This window comes from Balaenoptera acutorostrata, chromosome 1 (genome assembly GCF_949987535.1).
Source record: "Balaenoptera acutorostrata chromosome 1, mBalAcu1.1, whole genome shotgun sequence".
NCBI lineage: Eukaryota > Metazoa > Chordata > Mammalia > Artiodactyla > Balaenopteridae > Balaenoptera > Balaenoptera acutorostrata.
In genome coordinates, this window is record NC_080064.1 from 112,332,664 (window position 1) to 112,340,604 (window position 7,941).

Here is a 7,941-nt window from a genome sequence, read left to right on the forward strand (position 1 = left end):
TGGGTCACCTCCCTGCACCCTGTCACTGCACAGTTGTGGAGGATACACAAGGCTGTGGGCTCTGAGGTTGCATGAAAGGGCCTAGTAGACTCCAGACTTACAGGAGAGAACCAATGGTGGTTTCTCAGCTGTGCCCTGAGGTTTGACCTGGGCCCTGAGGCTTGAGTCAAGGGACAGCCTCCTGAGGGGTAAAGAGGTTCCTCCTTCATCCCCCGGGTCCCCCTTTCTCCTCAGCCTGTATGGCTGTGCCCCCATGGATGGCCAGGACAGCCCCTCCCTGAAGGGGAGCCCAAGGTCTCAGCTGTTTGGCTGAACTGAGGTCTTTCCAGCACTGGGACCGCCCCAGTGTCTCAATCTTAGAGATTTTCTAAGGCAAGAAAGAGCTGGAGTCCCCGCACCGCGATGAAGAGTGGCCCCCGCTTGCCGCAACTGGAGAAAGCCCTCGCACGAACCGAAGACCCAACACAGCCAAAAATAAATAAATAAATAAATAAATAAATAAGAAAATCCTTTAAAAAAAAAAAAAAGAAAAAAGAAAGAGCTGGAGGATGATTTGGGGGAGATTTCAAGTGGCAACATGGAGCCCTCAGGCACTCACTGAGTCTGCAGGTGGCAAGTGCCAGGCCCTGAGGTCTACACACATTCTCTAAGGGAAGACTGACAGTAGCCTCAGGGGGTGTATATTGCCCCTTTGTTAAGGAACTGGTATGGCATCACAAAGCTACTAAGTAGTGAAGTCAAGATTCTAACCGGAGTTTCTCTTGACTCCACAACAGACTCTTATTTGCATGAGGAAAGTGCCCATGGCACACAGATGAAGTTTCTAGAAGCTGTCTTCTTCTCATTCATTCATTCATGCACCTAAGAAGCGCTCACTGATCACCTACCAAGTGCCAGGTGCTGAAGATCCAAGCAGGCAGCATAGGCCCTGGCACGGGGCCTATGCAGAGCTAGAGAGCTGTCTTTCCACAGGCCACACATGCCAAAGGACACTTTCCAAAACCTCCTGTGCATATCAAGTCCCTGAACATCTCCAGGGGTCTGAATCAGTTCTCTTGCCTGCTTGGAACAAGTTTTCTCTTCCATTTTCCAATTTTGGAATAAGCGAGCTGCTCCCCAGGGCTCCAGCCTGCAAAGAGACTCCAGAGAGCCTTCCCAGCAGGGAAGCTTCTGACTGGGCTGAGGATGCTCTGGGACATTTCTCCAGCCTGGCTCAAGCCCAAGGAATGTCTTTGATCTCTGGCATTAAAAGTGTGCACATATTGGAGTCCAAGATCAGACACTCAGATGCTGAGCGGAAGCACGGGGCAGATGAGCGGGGAGAGTCCGGCCATATCCAAGAGAGGACAATCCACTGATTACAGGGGAGGCCTCAACAGATGGAGGGAGACAAACCTGCAGATTGCAGATACGGGAGCAGACGTCAGGGAGCCAGCAGGCCTTCATCAGTCTCTGTCATAGGAACCACCGCACCGTGCTCATGCTCACAGAGCTCTGACCCAGCCCTTCCTGCGCTGCTGTTGCTGCTGGGGTCCTAGTGACACAGACCTGGGCCATGGGGACAGCCAGGACCAAGGCCACGGCAGCTAGACTCCCTCAGTTGTTTGCATCTGAGCTGAAGCCTTTCAGAATCTGCGGGGGGGGTGGGTGCTGGCGGGTATTACCAGGGAGAGTCCCAGATGCTAGAAGTCTTTGTTGACAATTGTTAAAGAAAACCACAAACAGATGTCATAGTTTTCATATATCCCTCCACCAAACACCCACAGCCACATAACCAAAACTAAAACTGTCCTGATTCCCCCAAAATGTTGGCTTCTGACCATAAGCAAACTTAAGCTTTCCTCATGTCAGCATGATTTCATAGCTTCCCAGCCAATCAGCTACAAAAGAGTAATTTTGTGTAGCACCGTTAGCCAAAAAGGGATGCAGGCTTCTAGTGGCCAATCATGGTAGAGATCAATGTACTTCCTCACTTTAGAAACAGAGCTATAGGGACTTCCCTGGTGGCCCAGTGGTTAAGACTTTGCTCCCCAGTGCAGTGGGTGCAGGTTTGATCCCTGGTCAGGGAGCTAAAATCCCACATGCTTCAGGGCCAAACAGCCAAAACATAAAACAGAAGCAATATTGTAACAAATTCAATAAAGACTTTAAAAATGGTCCACATCAAAAAAAAGAAAGAAAGAAAAGAAACCAAGCTACGACCCTCTTTTTCTCAGCTTCTTGCCACTTTCTGCTAGAAGTCTTCCAGTTCTGCAAACTGTCCTTTTGTTCATACCATAAACTTTTAAATTTTCTCTAACTTGACTTGACTTCAACTTTTGACCCAGTTAACTCAATATGTGACAAGCATGGGACCCATGGGCTCTGTGTGCCAGGAGAAGAAGATGCAAACTGACAGGAGCATAAAGGAGGGTGGTGGGATTCATCCACTCCTTCGGTAGCTGTTTGTGGAGAACCGCTCTGCACAGGCCCCGTGCCAGGCTCCAGAGGCCCCAGGGGAGGGGGATGCGTGATGGAACCATGGCCTGAGGACTTTCACTGTAGCAACTGTTGAAATCTATTTAGTCTAGAGAAGAAATTGGCCAAAGGAGCAGGATAGCTGTGCTCAAGAATTTTAAGGGCTTTTGTGAGGGAGGAAATGGATTTCTGTGAGTTTGCAAAGGAGGGAGTTGGAAGAGAAATAGGCAGAAATTACAAATTTGGGTTCAGTTTAAGAAAATTCATATGATGAGATCTGTTTGCTGGTGACAGGAGCTGCTTTTGGACTTGTCATGCTTCTACAAACTGGAGGTGTACAACTAGCAGGTGATGATACCAGTGTGACAGCTAAGCTTCCCTCTGCTTGTCTAGCACTGAGACTCACCTCACTCATCTAATTCTCTTGGGCAGAGTTGGGACTGGGGGCAGAGGAGCCTAGTGGGACAGGGAGATTCAGAAGACCTGACCCTGAGGTCAGGAGACAGAGGAAATTACTCTGACCTCTAATATACTCCCCAGAGGCCCTTTGGGGGCCCAAACTCCTGGCGATCCGCAGAGAGTGGACCATGGCTTGAGGCTAAAGGAAAGGAGGAGGACAGGTAAGTGATGGGAAGTGGCTCCCCCAAATTTAGGACTTTTCTAAATATGTGTTTGGGGCCAAACACTTCAGCCCTGAGTGGCACCTTGCAGTAATTCCTCACTAACTTCCAAATCCAATCTTCTCAGCCAGGGTTTAGCATACCTCTTTCCCCTTTATTCCTTACTACCTTGTCTTCTGGACCTCCTTTCTCTCCTGAGCCAGTGTGGTCCATCTGTTCCACGCGCATGTGCACCTGACAACCATCGTAGCCTACTTACCGCCTGCAACTGCCCCTCTCCAACCCAGGATTCTCCTCCTGCTTGTGTCTGCCGACCCATGTGTTTCAAACTCACCTCCTCCAGGAAACCTTCCATGATGTCAGGCCCACTTCCTAAGTGCAGAGGGAGACCCCTGCTGCACTTCAGCCTGGGCGCCATGCACCCACACTGGTCCCTAGGGGTCTGTGTTCCCTTACAGCTGCCTTGTGTGTGAGTGGCCTGTGTCTCCTGTCAGCACGAGAGCCCCAGTTGGTGGCCCGTGGGCCTGGCTGTGCTCTTTGGCTGTCTTCACAGGACCAACCACATTAAGTCTTAGACACTCTCGGAGTCAGCCAACCAGCATGTCCTCTGAGGCAGAGATGAAGGAGGCTTCTTTTATTGTTAGGGTGACCAAAATCATCCTGGCTGGCCTGGAACTGAGGGGGTTCCCAGGATGCAGGACTTTGGTGTTAACATTGGGATAGTCCCCCAAGAACCAAGACGATATGATCACCCTAACCAGGTACCTGCATGTATAAGACACGATGCTTGATGGTACGGGAATACAGAGGGAGAGCAGATGAGACTCTCCACACTGGAGAAACTTGCAGCCCAAGGTTGGAATAGGAAGACCTCTCTGGAAAACCACAAGCCCAAAAGGCTTAGTGCCTGTGGCCTGGCCCCCCTCCCTAGCCCCATTCTGCGTGTGTGTGTGTGTGTGTGTGTGTGTGTTGGCTGAAGAACATTAGATCAACTGGCAAGTGCCCAGATCAGCCCTGTATAAGCACGAACTGGCAGGTCCTGGCTCAGAGAGGTAGTATAGTGGGGGATATCCCCACGTCTTCCCTCTCCATCCCCACTACCATCATTAGCCCCAGGACATCTCAGTCAGTGGGCGCCAGGTCTGAACTCACCCACTCCTGCTCTCCCTTCTCTCCCACAGACACTGGCCTCACACCTGGAAATGGCTAGAAGAAGAGGCAGCTGGGCTGGCAGAGCCATCTAACCTGAAGGTCCCCATTTCTCCTCCTCTCCAACAGTCTCAACCACTGGCCAGCCTTTAAAAGCCCTGGGGAGAGCTTCCCTGGTGGTGCAGTGGTTGAGAATCTGCCTACCAATGCAGGGGACACGGGTTCGTGCCCTGGTCTGGGAAGATCCCACATGCCGCGGAGCAACTGGGCCCGTGAGCCGCAATTGCTGAGCCTGCGCGTCTGGAGCCTGTGCTCCGCAACAAGAGAGGCCGCGATAGTGAGAGGCCCGCGCACCGCGATGAAGAGTGGCCCCCGCTTGCCACAACTAGAGAAAGCCCTCGCACAGAAACGAAGACCCAACACAGCCATAAATAAATAAAAATAAATAAATAAAAGCCCTGGGGACCCCTTTTCTCTTCCCAACAGCACCACCTACTGGCCATGGAAGCGCTGGGCCTGAGTCAGAGATGGCCGCGCACACCGGGGCCCAGCCAAAACCAGGTGCTTGCGAAGGCAAGAGCACAGAGATGTAGCATCTAACAGAGTGGAAGGAAGGCTAAATGTGCAAGACAGAGTTAAATAACGTATGGAGTGGGGGCAACGTGCATGGGGGTTCAGGACGTAAGCTCAGGAATCAGACTGCCGGGATTCAAATCTGGACCCCACCATTTCTTTCCTTTAAAGAAAATCTGAGAGCCTTGTATGGGCCAGCACTGTTCCAAGCACTGGAGATACAGTGGTGAATTAGATACATAAAGATCTGCCTCCCAGAGCTTAGATGAATGCAGGAAGACAGACGAAAAGCAACTAAGCAACGGCATAAATAAGAAAATGTAGAGAATAAAACAAGGTGAGGAGACAGTGTCTGGTGAGGAAGTCTGTTTAGTCGGATAGTCTGGAAAAGCCTATCTTAGCATGTGAGGTCTGAATGGAAAAGTGGATGATCTGAAGGAGCTGGCCATGTGGAGGCTGGGAGCAGAGGCAGCTCTCTGTGTGCTAACACAGAGAGAGATGCATCTGCAAGGGAGCTGGGCAGGTCAGCAGCCTCTGGAGTCTCCTGGGCACTGTTCTTGAAGGCAGACACTGACCAACTTTTACTCTATCCAAATGAATGTGAGCAGAAGGGCGAGGTCTCTTGTCACGTGAGCCGTGAGTGAGAAATGGGGGAGTTTCATACAAAGATGGCAAGACTTAGAGAGCACACGACAGCTGTCTTCAGACCTTTCAAATGTGATCCCAGAGGAAAGAGCATGGGTCCATGAGTTCAGGGTACAGAAAGGCAGATTTCTGTTCATATCAGGAATTAAATGGCCCAGCAATGAAAAGGAGTTCACATGCAGTAGTGAGTTCACCGTCACTGAAAGTATGCAAGAAGAGGCCAATGACTACCCAAGAAGGTTATAGGAAGTTTGGACTTGATATTTTATTAGTCTTTTAAGTCTCACTTAGTCTTGCACTTAAATTCCTAACAGGTTGCTCTGAATGTAGTGAAAACAGCCTTTGCCAGCCAGTCACTGAAAAGACATCTGCCCCAGGACCCCAGGACCAGGAACACACCACATCAGGGCAGAAAACTGAGTGCTGGGTGCAGAATAAGTTTCTCACACCCAGGGCCAACCCTGCAGAAAGGAGAAAGGGAAGTCTTCATGTCCCCTCTCCATTTGTGCCCACTCTCTTTCCCCTGGTCTCAGCACCAGAAGACAGGGACTTCCTCCCACACAGCAGTCTGAGAAAAAAGCAGTCCAGGCTATTAGAGAAAATATCCCACTCTTCCCAAGTCTTGAAACTCTTTACAGTGCACTACCTTTTAATACAAAATATTTGCACATGACCAATGAGCACATGAGAAACACATATTCACCTCATTATTCATCAGAGTACAAATTAAAACCTCAACAGCACATGCACTGGAAGAGCTAAAATTAAAAAGACAGAATGTGCAGTGTTGGAGAGGTTGCGGGAGTGCAAATTGGTGCAGCCACTTAGGAAAACTCTTTGGCAGCAATTACTGAAGCTGAATATCAGGAGAGCCAACGACGGAGGAACTCCTCTCCTAGACATATACCCGGCACGTGGTCACTAAAAGTCAGATATTAGAATTTTCATTCTAGTATTATTCATAATAGCCAGATATCAGAAACTATGCAAATGCCCATCAATGAATAAACTAATTGTGGTACAGTCACATAATGTGATATCATACAGTGATTCGTACGAATGATGTACAGCTACACACATCAACATAGATGATTCTCACAAGTAAAAATTAAGTGAGGGAGAAAGGAAACACACACACACACAAAGTATTAGGGTGAACCACATGAAATTGCCTTTATGAAGATCAAAAACTGTGGAAATTGACAATTTCATATGGCTCAACATAAAGCATGCTGTATGGTTCCATTTATATCATTTACATAATGTGCAAAAACTGGCAACGCAAATCTGTGTTGTAGAGATCAGGATAGCTGTTACAGGAGTTGGGGGCGGATGGTAATAAATGGAAGGGAGCAGAAGGGATACCGTGGTAATATCACTGGTAATATTCTGTTTCTTGATCTGGCAGCTGCTTACCTTGGTGTGTTCAGTTTGTGAAAATTCATTGAGCGGTACACTCATGATATTTAACTTTTCTAGATGTATACTTTAATGAAAAGTTTAAAGTTTTGTTTGAGCTCATCATATAATACATATATGTTATTTATAAGCAATCAATACGCACCATCATCCTAACATCATATAAGTTAGAAAACAAACGTAAAATATAGATGATTTTAAAGGATGAGATAAATATAGGGAAAAGTTCAAATATATTTTCATGGTCCCAGTGGATGATTTTACACAGCCTTGGTGGACAAGCACTCTGCTTGGAAATTTTTTTATAATGGAGCCCTGGGTTACTTAGTAGCTGCATGACCTTGGGCAAATCTCCCAGCCTCAGTTTCTATATCTGTAAAATTGAAATGACAATCACTCACCCACACTTCTCCTAGATGACTATCCTCAGGATCAAATGAGATATTTGTGAAAGCACTTTGTAACTGGTAAAATACGAGGGATTATTAAGATTATTACTGTAATACTGTGATTTATAATAAAAAATATAATTTTGGTCTTCATCCTCATTTCTGGCACAGAGCTCTTAAAACCCTTGGAATTTCCTAAGAAAACCATAGAGCTGTCTTTTGTTATATTAATGAGGTGACTTTGGAGCCCTACCTAAGGATGGGGGCCGGTTATCAACCAAGTGATTGGAGGGTTGAAACTTTCAGTTCACCCCCTGACCTCTGGGGAGGGGAGAGGGCCTAAAGCTTGAACCAATCACCAAAGACCGATGTTTTAATCAATCATGCCTATATAATGACATCTCCATAAAAACCCAAAAGGACTGGGTTCAGAGAACTTCCAGGTTTGGTAAACACATGGCGATTAGGGGAGAGTGGCACTCCCCATGAGGACATGGAAGCTCTGGGCCCTTTCCCCATACCTTGCCCTATGCATCTCTGCATCTGTCCATCGGGCTGCTCCTGAGTTACATCCTTTCATAATAAACTGGTAATCCAGTGAGTAAAATGTTTCTTTGAATTCTGGAGCTGCTCTAGCAAATTAATGGAACCCAAGGAGGGAGTTGTACAGGGAAACTGATTTCTCTAGC